This window comes from Mobula hypostoma, chromosome 21 (assembly GCF_963921235.1).
Source record: "Mobula hypostoma chromosome 21, sMobHyp1.1, whole genome shotgun sequence".
In the NCBI taxonomy this organism is placed as follows: domain Eukaryota; kingdom Metazoa; phylum Chordata; class Chondrichthyes; order Myliobatiformes; family Myliobatidae; genus Mobula; species Mobula hypostoma.
Genome location: NC_086117.1, coordinates 62,185,489 through 62,198,393, shown reverse-complemented (window position 1 = coordinate 62,198,393; position 12,905 = coordinate 62,185,489). Strand labels below are relative to the sequence as shown.

At 46.2% G+C, this 12,905-nt stretch overlaps 1 protein-coding gene across 1 annotated transcript in view; it reads right to left on the bottom strand.

Moving 5' to 3' along the window:
• si:dkey-178e17.3 (somatomedin-B and thrombospondin type-1 domain-containing protein) overlaps positions 1 to 12,905 on the bottom strand; it is a 391,904-nt gene that overhangs the window by 170,150 nt on the left and 208,849 nt on the right. The window lies entirely within an intron of this gene.

Below are 12,905 nucleotides of genomic sequence, written 5' to 3'. Positions count from 1 at the left end.
CTGTTTCCACTCTCGAACTACTACAGACTTGTCAGACATGTTCGTAACTGTGGTACCACACTCTGTGAACCGGGTCACCGCTCGAGCTTCTACAGATATGTTTCTAAGTGAGGAACGGCACTCTGTGAACGGGACACCTCTCGAACTACTACAGACATGTTTCTAACTACAGTACTACACTCTGTGAACCGGGTCACCTCGCGAACCATTACAGACACGTTTCTAACTGAGGTACTACACTCCGTGAACCGGGTCACCTCGTGAACTACTAGAGACATGTTTCTAACTCTGAGACTACACTCTGCGAGCTGGGTCACCTCTCGAACTGCTACAGACATGTTTCTAACAGTGGGACTACACTCTGTGAACCGGGTCACCTCTCGAACTACTACAGACATGTTTCTAACAGTGGGACTACACTCTGTGAACCGGGTCACCTCTCGAACCATTACAGACATGTTTCTAACTGTGGTACTACACTCTGTGAACCGGGTCACCACTCGAGCTTCTACAGATATGTTTCCAAGTGAGGAACTGCACTCTGTGAATGGGACACCTCTCGAACTACTACAGACATGTTTCTAACAGTCGTACTACACTCTGTGAACCGGGTCTCCTCTCGAACCCTTACAGACATGTTTCTAACTGTGGTACTACACTCTGTGAACCGGGTCACCTCTCGAACTGCTACAGACATGTTTCTAACAGAGGAACAGCACTCTGTCACCCATATGACCTCTCGAACAGCTACAGACATGTTTCTAACTGTGCTACCACACTCTGTGAACCGGGTCACCTCTCGAGCATCGACAGATATGTTTCTAAGTGAGGTACGATCTCGATCTGCTAGAGAAATGTTTCTGATTGTGGTACTACACCCTGTAACCCAGGTCACCTGTCGAAGTACTACAGACATGTTTCTAACTGTGGTACTACACTTTTGGATCCGTGTCACCTCTCGAGCTCCTACAGAAATATTCCTATCTGTTGTACCTCCCTGTGTGAACCGGGACCCTCTCGAACTACTAGAGACATGTTTCTAACAGTGGTACTACACTCTGTGAACCTGGTCACCTCTTGAATCATTACAGACTTGTTTCTAACTGAGGTATGACACTCTGTCAACCGGATCACCTCGCAAACTACTAGGGACATGTTTCTAACTCCGAGACTACACTCTGTGAACCGTGTCCCCTCTCGAACTACTACAGACATGTCAGACATGTTCGTAACTGTGGTACCACACTCTGTGAACCGGGTCACCTCTCGAGCTTCTACAGATATGTTTCTAAGTGAGGAACCGCACTCTGTGAACGGGACACCTCTCGAACTACTACCGACATGTTTCTAGCTGTGTTACTGCACTCTGTGAACCTGGTCAAGTCTCCAACTACGACAGACATGTTTTTGACTGTGGTACAATAGTCTGTGAACCGGGTCACCTGTCTAACTACTACAGATATGTTTCTAACTGATGTACTACACTCTGTGAACCGGGTCACCTCTCGAACTACTACAGACATGTTTCTAACAGTGGTACTGCACTCTGTGAACCGGGTCACCTCTCGAACTACTACAGACATGTTTCTATCTGAGAAACTACACTCTGTGAACCGGGTCAGCTCTCGATCTTCGACAGATATGTTTCTAAGTGAGGAACTGCACTCTGTGAACGGGACACCTCTCGAACTACTACAGCCATGTTTCTAGCTGTGGTGCTACACTCTGTGAACCTGGTCAAGTCTCCAACTACGACAGACATTTTTCTGACTGTGGTACAATAGTCTGTGAACCGGGTCACCTCGTGAACTACTACAGACATGTTTCTAACTGCGGGACTGCACTCTGTAACCCGGGTTACCTCTCGAACTTCTACAGATATGTTTCTAACTGAAGTACTACACTCTGTGAACTGGGTCACCTCTCAAACTACTACAGACATGTTTCTAACTGAGAACTACACTCTGAGAACTGGGTCACCACTTGAACTACTACAGATCTGTTCCTAACTGTGGTACTACACCCTGTAACCCGGGTCACCTGTCGAAGTACTACAGACATGTTTCTAACTGTGGTACTACACTCTGTGAACCGGGTCACCTCTCGAACTACTACAGACATGTTTCTATCTGTGGTACTACACTCTGTGAACCGGGTCACCTCTCGAACCATTACAGACATGTTTCTAACTGTCGACTACACTCTGTGAACCGGGTCACCTCTCGAACCAGTACAGACATGTTTCTAACTGTCTACTACACTCTGTGAACCGGGTCACCTCTCGAACTACTACAGACATGTTCCTAACAGAGGAACTACACTCTGTGAACCGGGTCACCTCTCGAACTACTACAGACATGTTTCTAACTGAGGTACTACACTCTGTGAACTGGGACACCTCTCGAACTAGTACAGACATGTTTCTAACAGAGGAACTACACTCTGTGAACTGGGACCCCTCTCGAACCATTACAGATATGTTTCTAACAGAGGTAATACACTCTGTGAACCGGGTCACCTCACAAACTACTACAGACATGTTTCTAACTTTGAGACTACACTCTGTGAACTGGGTCACTTCTCGAACTACTACAGACATGTTTCTAACAGTGGTACTGCACTCTGTGAACCGGGTCACCTCACGAACTGCTACAGACTTGTTTCTAACTGAGGAACTGCACTCTGTGAACTGGACACCTCTCGAACTACTACAGACATGTTTCTGATTTTGGTACTACACTCTGTCAACCGGGTCACCTCTTGAACTAGTACAGACATGTTTCTAACAGAGGAATCCCACTCTGTCACCCATATGACCTCTCGAACAACTACAGGCATGTTTCTAACTGTGGTACTACACTTTGTGATCCGGGTCACCTCTCGAACTCCTACAGAAATATTCCTAACTGTTGTACCTCACTGTGTTAACCGGGACCCTCTCGAACTACTAGAGACATGTTTCTGATTTTGGTACTACACTCTGTCAACCGGGTCACCTCTTGAACTAGTACAGACATGTTTCTAACAGAGGAATCCCACGCTGTCACCCATATGACCTCTCGAACAACTACAGGCATGTTTCTAACTGTGGTACTACACTTTGTGATCCGGGTCACCTCTCGAACTCCTACAGAAATATTCCTAACTGTTGTACCTCACTGTGTTAACCGGGACCCTCTCGAACTACTAGAGACATGTTTCTGATTTTGGTACTACATTCTGTGAACCGGGTCAACTCTCGAACTACTACAGATATGTTTCTAACTGTGGTACTACACTCTGTCAACCGGGTCACCTCTCGAACTCCTACAGAAATATTCCTAACTGTTGTAACTCACTGTGTGAACCGGGACCCTCTCAAACTACTGGAGACATGTTTCTGATTGTGGTACTACATGCTGTATACCGGGTCACAGCTCAAACTACTAGAGACATGTTTCTAACTCTGAGACTACACTCTGTGAACCGTGTCCCCTCTCGAACTACTACAGGCATGTCAGACATGTTCGTAACTGTGGTACCACACTCTGTGAACCGGGTCACCTCTCGAGCTTCTACATATATGTTTCTAAGTGAGGAACTGCACTCTGTGAACGGAACACCTCTCGAACTACTACCGACATGTTTCTAGCTGTGTTACTACACTCTGTGAACCTTCTCAAGTCGCCAACTAAGACAGACATGTTTCTGACTGTGGTACAATGGTCTGTGAAATGGGTCACCTCGCGAACTACTACAGATATGACAGACATGTTCGTAACTGTGGTACCACACTCTGTGAACCGGGTCCCCTCTCGAGCTTCTACAGATATGTTTCTAAGTGAGGAACTGCACTCTGTGAACGGGACACCTCTCGAACTACTACAGACATGTTTCTAACAGTCGTACTACGTTCTGTGAACGGGGTAACCTCTCGAACCATTACAGACATGTCTCTAACTGTGGTACTACACTCTGTGAACCGGGTCACCTTTCGAACTACGACAGACATGTTTCTAACAGAGGAACAGCACTCTGTCACCCATATGACCTCTCGCACAGCTACAGACATGTTTCTATCTGTGTGACTACACTTTGTGATCCGGTCATCTCTCGATCTCCTACAGAATTATTCCTAACTGTTTTACCTCACTGCGCGAACCGGGACCCTGTCGATCTACTACAGACATGTTTCTAACAGTGGTACTACACTCTGTGAACCGGCTCCCCTCTCGAACCAATACAGAGATGTTTCTAACTGAGGTACTACACTCTGTCAACCGGTCACCTCGCAAACTACTAGAGACATGTTTCTAACTCTGAGAATACACTCTGTGAAACGGGTAAACCTCTCGAACTACTACAGACATGTTTCTATCTGTGGTACTGCACTCTGTGAACTGTTTCCACTCTCGAACTACTACAGACTTGTCAGACATGTTCGTAACTGTGGTACCACACTCTGTGAACCGGGTCACCGCTCGAGCTTCTACAGATATGTTTCTAAGTGAGGAACGGCACTCTGTGAACGGGACACCTCTCGAACTACTACAGACATGTTTCTAACTACAGTACTACACTCTGTGAACCGGGTCACCTCGCGAACCATTACAGACACGTTTCTAACTGAGGTACTACACTCCGTGAACCGGGTCACCTCGTGAACTACTAGAGACATGTTTCTAACTCTGAGACTACACTCTGCGAGCTGGGTCACCTCTCGAACTGCTACAGACATGTTTCTAACAGTGGGACTACACTCTGTGAACCGGGTCACCTCTCGAACTACTACAGACATGTTTCTAACAGTGGGACTACACTCTGTGAACCGGGTCACCTCTCGAACCATTACAGACATGTTTCTAACTGTGGTACTACACTCTGTGAACCGGGTCACCACTCGAGCTTCTACAGATATGTTTCCAAGTGAGGAACTGCACTCTGTGAATGGGACACCTCTCGAACTACTACAGACATGTTTCTAACAGTCGTACTACACTCTGTGAACCGGGTCTCCTCTCGAACCCTTACAGACATGTTTCTAACTGTGGTACTACACTCTGTGAACCGGGTCACCTCTCGAACTGCTACAGACATGTTTCTAACAGAGGAACAGCACTCTGTCACCCATATGACCTCTCGAACAGCTACAGACATGTTTCTAACTGTGCTACCACACTCTGTGAACCGGGTCACCTCTCGAGCATCGACAGATATGTTTCTAAGTGAGGTACGATCTCGATCTGCTAGAGAAATGTTTCTGATTGTGGTACTACACCCTGTAACCCAGGTCACCTGTCGAAGTACTACAGACATGTTTCTAACTGTGGTACTACACTTTTGGATCCGTGTCACCTCTCGAGCTCCTACAGAAATATTCCTATCTGTTGTACCTCCCTGTGTGAACCGGGACCCTCTCGAACTACTAGAGACATGTTTCTAACAGTGGTACTACACTCTGTGAACCTGGTCACCTCTTGAATCATTACAGACTTGTTTCTAACTGAGGTATGACACTCTGTCAACCGGATCACCTCGCAAACTACTAGGGACATGTTTCTAACTCCGAGACTACACTCTGTGAACCGTGTCCCCTCTCGAACTACTACAGACATGTCAGACATGTTCGTAACTGTGGTACCACACTCTGTGAACCGGGTCACCTCTCGAGCTTCTACAGATATGTTTCTAAGTGAGGAACCGCACTCTGTGAACGGGACACCTCTCGAACTACTACCGACATGTTTCTAGCTGTGTTACTGCACTCTGTGAACCTGGTCAAGTCTCCAACTACGACAGACATGTTTTTGACTGTGGTACAATAGTCTGTGAACCGGGTCACCTGTCTAACTACTACAGATATGTTTCTAACTGATGTACTACACTCTGTGAACCGGGTCACCTCTCGAACTACTACAGACATGTTTCTAACTGAGGTACTACACTCTGTGAACTGGGACACCTCTCGAACTAGTACAGACATGTTTCTAACAGAGGAACTACACTCTGTGAACTGGGACCCCTCTCGAACCATTACAGATATGTTTCTAACAGAGGTAATACACTCTGTGAACCGGGTCACCTCACAAACTACTACAGACATGTTTCTAACTTTGAGACTACACTCTGTGAACTGGGTCACTTCTCGAACTACTACAGACATGTTTCTAACAGTGGTACTGCACTCTGTGAACCGGGTCACCTCACGAACTGCTACAGACTTGTTTCTAACTGAGGAACTGCACTCTGTGAACTGGACACCTCTCGAACTACTACAGACATGTTTCTAACTGAGGTACTACACTCTGTGAACTGGGTCACCGCTCGAACAACTACAGACATTTTTCTAACTGAGGAAATAAGCACTGTGAACCGGGTCACCTCTCGAACTACTACAGACATGTTTCTATCTGAGAAACGACACTCTGTGAACCGGGTCACCTCTTAAACTACTACAGACACGTTTCCATCTGCGGAGCTACACTCTGTGAACCGGGTCACCTCTCGAACCATTACAGATATGTTTCTAACTGAGGTACTACACTCTGTGAACCGGGTCACCTCACGAACTGCTACAGACATGTTTCTAACTGTGGTACCACACTCTGTGAACCGGGTCAGCTCTCGATCTTTGACAGATATGTTTCTAAGTGAGGAACTGCACTCTGTGAACGGGACACCTCTCGAACTACTACAGACATGTTTCTAGCTGTGGTGCTACACTCTGTGAACCTGGTCTAGTCTCCAACTACGACAGACATGTTTCTGACTGTGGTACAATACTCTGTGAACCAGGTCACCTCGTGAACTACTACAGACATGTTTCTAACTGAGAACTAGACTCTGAGAACTGGGTCACCCCTTGAACTACTACGGATCTGTTCCTAACTGTGGTACTACACCCTGTAACCCGGGTCACCTATCGAAGTACTACAGACATGTTTCTATCTGTGGTACTACACTCTGTGAACCGGGTCACCTCTCGAACCATTACAGACATGTTTCTAACTGTCGACTACACTCTGTGAACCGGGTCACCTCTCGAACCAGTACAGACATGTTTCTAACTGTCTACTACACTCTGTGAACCGGGTCACCTCTCGAACTACTACAGACATGTTCCTAACAGAGGAACTACACTCTGTGAACCGGGTCACCTCTCGAACTACTACAGACATGTTTCTAACTGAGGTACTACACTCTGTGAACTGGGACACCTCTCGAACTAGTACAGACATGTTTCTAACAGAGGAACTACACTGTGTGAACTGGGACCCCTCTCGAACTACTACAGAGATGTTTCTAACAGAGGAACAGCACTCTGTCACCCAGATGACCTCTCGAACAACTACAGACATATTTCTAACTGTGGTACTACACTTTGTGATCCGGGTCACCTCTCAAACTCCTACAGCAATATTCCTAACTGTTCTACCTCACTGTGTGAACCGGGACCCTTTCGAACTACTAGAGACATGTTTCTGATTGTGGTACTACATGCTGTAAACCGGGTCACAGCTCAAACTACTAGAGACATGTTTCTAACTCTGAGACTACACTCTGTGAACTGGGTCACCTCTCGAACTACTACAGACATGTCTCTAACTGTGGTACTACACTCTGAGAACCAGGTCACCTCTCGAACTACTACAGACGTGTTTCTAACAGTGGTACTACACTCTGTGAACCTGGTCACCTCTCGAACCATTACAGACTTGTTTCTAACTGAGATACTACACTCTGTCAACCGGGTCACCTCGCAAACTACTAGAGACATGTTTCTAACTGTGGTACTACACTTTGGGATACGGGTCATCTCTCGAACTCCTACAGAAATATTCCTAACTGTTGTACCTCACTGTGTTAACCAGGACCCTCTCGAAGTACTAGAGACATGTTTCTGATTGTGGTACTACATGCTGTAAACCGGGTGATACTTCGAACTACTACAGACATGTTTCTAACAGTGGTACTACACTCTGTGAACCTGGTCACCTCTCGAACCATTACATACATGTTTCTAACTGAGGTACTACACTCTGTCAACCGGATCACCTCGCAAACTACTAGAGACATTTTTCTAACTCCGAGACTACACTCTGTGAACCGGGTCACCTCTCGAACTATTACAGACATGTTTATATCTGTGGTACTGCACTCTGTGAACCGGGTCCCCTCTCGAACTACTACAGACATGTCAGACATGTTCGCAACTGTGGAACCACACTCTGTGAATCGGGTCACCTCTTGAGCTTCTACAGATATGTTTCTAAGTGAGGAACCGTACTCTGTGAACGGGACACCTCTTGAACTACTACCGACATGTTTCTAGCTGTGTTACTACACTCTGTAAACCTGGTCAAGTCTCCAACTACGACAGACATGTTTCTGACTGTGGTACAATAGTCTGTGAACCGGGTCACCTCGCGAACTACTACAGATATGTTTCTAACTGATGTACTACACTCTGTGAACCGGGTCACCTCTCGAACTAGTACAGACATGTTTCTAACAGAGGAACTACACTCTGTGAACTGGGACCCCTCTTGAACTACTACAGAGATGTTTCTAACAGAGGAACAGCACTCTGTCACCCAGATGACCTCTCGAACAACTACAGACATGTTTCTAACTGAGGAAATACACTCTGTGAACCAGGTCTCCTCTCGAACTACTACAGATATGTTTCTAACTGTGGTACTACACTTTGTGATCCGGGTCACCTCTCGAACTCCTACAGCAATATTCCTAACTGTTGTACCTCACTGTGTGAACCGGGACCCCCTCGAACTACTAGAGACATGTTTCTGATTGTGGTACTACATGCTGTAAAACGGGTCACAGCTCGAACTACTAGAGACATGTTTCTAACTCTGAGACTACACTCTGTGAACCGGGTCACCTCTCGAACTACTACAGACATGTTTCTAAATGTGGCACAACACTCTGTGAACCAGGTCACCTCACGAAGTACTGCAGACATGTTTCTAACTGTGGTACTACACACTGTGAACCGGGTCCCCTCTCGAACTACGACAGACATGTTTCTAAGTGAGGAACTGCACTCTGTGAACGGGACACCTCTCGAACTACTACAGACATGTTTCTAACTGTTGAACTACACTCTGTGAACCTGGTCAAGTCTCCAACTACGACAGACTTGTTTCTGACTGTGGTACAACACTCTGTGACCCGGGTCATATCTGGAACTACTACAGATATGTTTCTAACTGAGGTACTACATTCTGTGAACCAGTTCACCTCTCGAACTACGACAGACATGTTTCTAACAGTCGTACTACACTCTGTGAACCGGGTCACCTCTCGAACTAGTACAGACATGTTTCTAACAGAGGAACAGCACTCTGTCACCCATATGACCTCTCGAACAACTACAGACATGTTTCTAACTGTGATACTACACTTTGTGATCCGGGTCATCTCTCGAACTCCTACAGAAATATTCATAACTGTTGTACCTCACTGTGTTAACCGGAACCCTCTCGAACTACTAGAGACATGTTTCTGATTGTGGTACTACATGCTGTAAACCGGGTCATACCTCGAACTACTACAGACATGTCTCTAACTGTGGTACTACACTCTGTGAACCGGATCACCTCTCGACCTACTACAGACATGTTTCTAACTGAGGTACTACACTTTGTCATCCGGATCACCTAGCAAACTACTAGAGACATGTTTCTAACTGTGGTACTACACTTTGGGATCCGGAACACCTCACGAACTCCTATAGAAATATTCCTAACTGTTGTACCTCACTGTGTTAACCGGGACCCACTCGAACTACTAGAGACATGTTTCTGATTGTGGTACGACATGCTGTAAACCGGGTCATACCTCGAACTACTACAGACATGTCTTTAACTGTGGTACTACACACTGTAAACCGGGTCACAGCTCGAACTACTACAGACATGTTTCTAACAGTGGTACTACACTCTGTGAACCTGGTCACCTCTCGAACCATTACATACATGTTTCTAACTGAGGTACTACACTCTGTCAACCGGATCACCTCGCAAACTACTAGAGACATTTTTCTAACTCCGAGACTACACTCTGTGAACCGGGTCACCTCTCGAACTATTACAGACATGTTTATATCTGTGGTACTGCACTCTGTGAACCGGGTCCCCTCTCGAACTACTACAGACATGTCAGACATGTTCGCAACTGTGGAACCACACTCTGTGAATCGGGTCACCTCTCGAGCTTCTACAGATATGTTTCTAAGTGAGGAACCGTACTCTGTGAACGGGACACCTCTTGAACTACTACCGACATGTTTCTAGCTGTGTTACTACACTCTGTGAACCTGGTCAAGTCTCCAACTACGACAGACATGTTTCTGACTGTGGTACAATAGTCTGTGAACCGGGTCACCTCGCGAACTACTACAGATATGTTTCTAACTGATGTACTACACTCTGTGAACCGGGTCACCTCTCGAACTAGTACAGACATGTTTCTAACAGAGGAACTACACTCTGTGAACTGGGACCCCTCTTGAACTACTACAGAGATGTTTCTAACAGAGGAACAGCACTCTGTCACCCAGATGACCTCTCGAACAACTACAGACATGTTTCTAACTGAGGAAATACACTCTGTGAACCGGGTCTCCTCTCGAACTACTACAGATATGCTTCTAACTGTGGTACTACACTTTGTGATCCGGGTCACCTCTCGAACTCCTACAGCAATATTCCTAACTGTTGTACCTCACTGTGTGAACCGGGACCCCCTCGAACTACTAGAGACATGTTTCTGATTGTGGTACTACATGCTGTAAAACGGGTCACAGCTCGAACTACTAGAGACATGTTTCTAACTCTGAGACTACACTCTGTGAACCGGGTCACCTCTCGAACTACTACAGACATGTTTCTAAATGTGGCACAACACTCTGTGAACCAGGTCACCTCACGAAGTACTGCAGACATGTTTCTAACTGTGGTACTACACACTGTGAACCGGGTCCCCTCTCGAACTACGACAGACATGTTTCTAAGTGAGGAACTGCACTCTGTGAACGGGACACCTCTCGAACTACTACAGACATGTTTCTAACTGTTGAACTACACTCTGTGAACCTGGTCAAGTCTCCAACTACGACAGACTTGTTTCTGACTGTGGTACAACACTCTGTGACCCGGGTCATATCTGGAACTACTACAGATATGTTTCTAACTGAGGTACTACATTCTGTGAACCAGTTCACCTCTCGAACTACGACAGACATGTTTCTAACAGTCGTACTACACTCTGTGAACCGGGTCACCTCTCGAACTAGTACAGACATGTTTCTAACAGAGGAACAGCACTCTGTCACCCATATGACCTCTCGAACAACTACAGACATGTTTCTAACTGTGATACTACACTTTGTGATCCGGGTCATCTCTCGAACTCCTACAGAAATATTCATAACTGTTGTACCTCACTGTGTTAACCGGAACCCTCTCGAACTACTAGAGACATGTTTCTGATTGTGGTACTACATGCTGTAAACCGGGTCATACCTCGAACTACTACAGACATGTCTCTAACTGTGGTACTACACTCTGTGAACCGGATCACCTCTCGACCTACTACAGACATGTTTCTAACTGAGGTACTACACTTTGTCATCCGGATCACCTAGCAAACTACTAGAGACATGTTTCTAACTGTGGTACTACACTTTGGGATCCGGAACACCTCACGAACTCCTATAGAAATATTCCTAACTGTTGTACCTCACTGTGTTAACCGGGACCCACGCGAACTACTAGAGACATGTTTCTGATTGTGGTACGACATGCTGTAAACCGGGTCATACCTCGAACTACTACAGACATGTCTTTAACTGTGGTACTACACACTGTAAACCGGGTCACAGCTCGAACTACTACAGACATGTTTCTAACTGAGCTACTGCACTCTGTGAACTGGGTCACCGCTCGAACAACTACAGACATGTTTCTAACTGAGGAAATACACACTGTGAACCGGGTCACCTCTCGAACTACTACAGACATGTTCCTATCTGAGAAACCACACTCTGCGAACCGGGTCACCTCTCAAACTATTACAGACACGTTTCCATCTGCGGAGCTACACTCTGTGAACCGGGTCACCTCTCGAACCATTACAGATATGTTTCTAACTGAGGTACTACACTCTGTGAACCGGGTCACCTCGCAAACTGCTACAGACATGTTTCCAACTTTGAGACTACACTCTGTGAACTGGGTCACCTCACGAACTGCTACAGACTTGTTTCTAACTGAGGAACTGCACTCTGTGAACGGGACAACTCTCAAACTACTACAGACATGTTTCTAACTGAGGTTCTACACTCTGTGAACCGGGTCACCTCACGAACTGCTACAGACATGTTTCTAACTGTGGTACCACACTCTGTGAACCGGATCAGCTCTCGATCTTCGACAGATATGTTTCTAAGTGAGGAACTGCACTCTGTGAACGGGACTCCTCTTGAACTACTACCGACATGTTTCTAGCTGTGTTACTACACTCTGTGAACCTGGTCAAGTCTCCAACTACGACAGACATGTTTCTGACTGTGGTACAATAGTAAGTGAACCGGGTCACCTCGCGAACTACTACAGACATGTTTCTAACTGTGGTACCACACTCTGTGAACCGGATCAGCTCTCGATCTTCGACAGATATGTTTCTAAGTGAGGAACTGCACTCTGTGAACGGGACTCCTCTTGAACTACTACCGACATGTTTCTAGCTGTGTTACTACACTCTGTGAACCTGGTCAAGTCTCCAACTACGACAGACATGTTTCTGACTGTGGTACAATAGTCTGTTAACTGGGTCACCTGTCTAACTACTACAGATATGTTTCTAACTGATGTACTACACTCTGTGAACCGGGTCACCTCTCG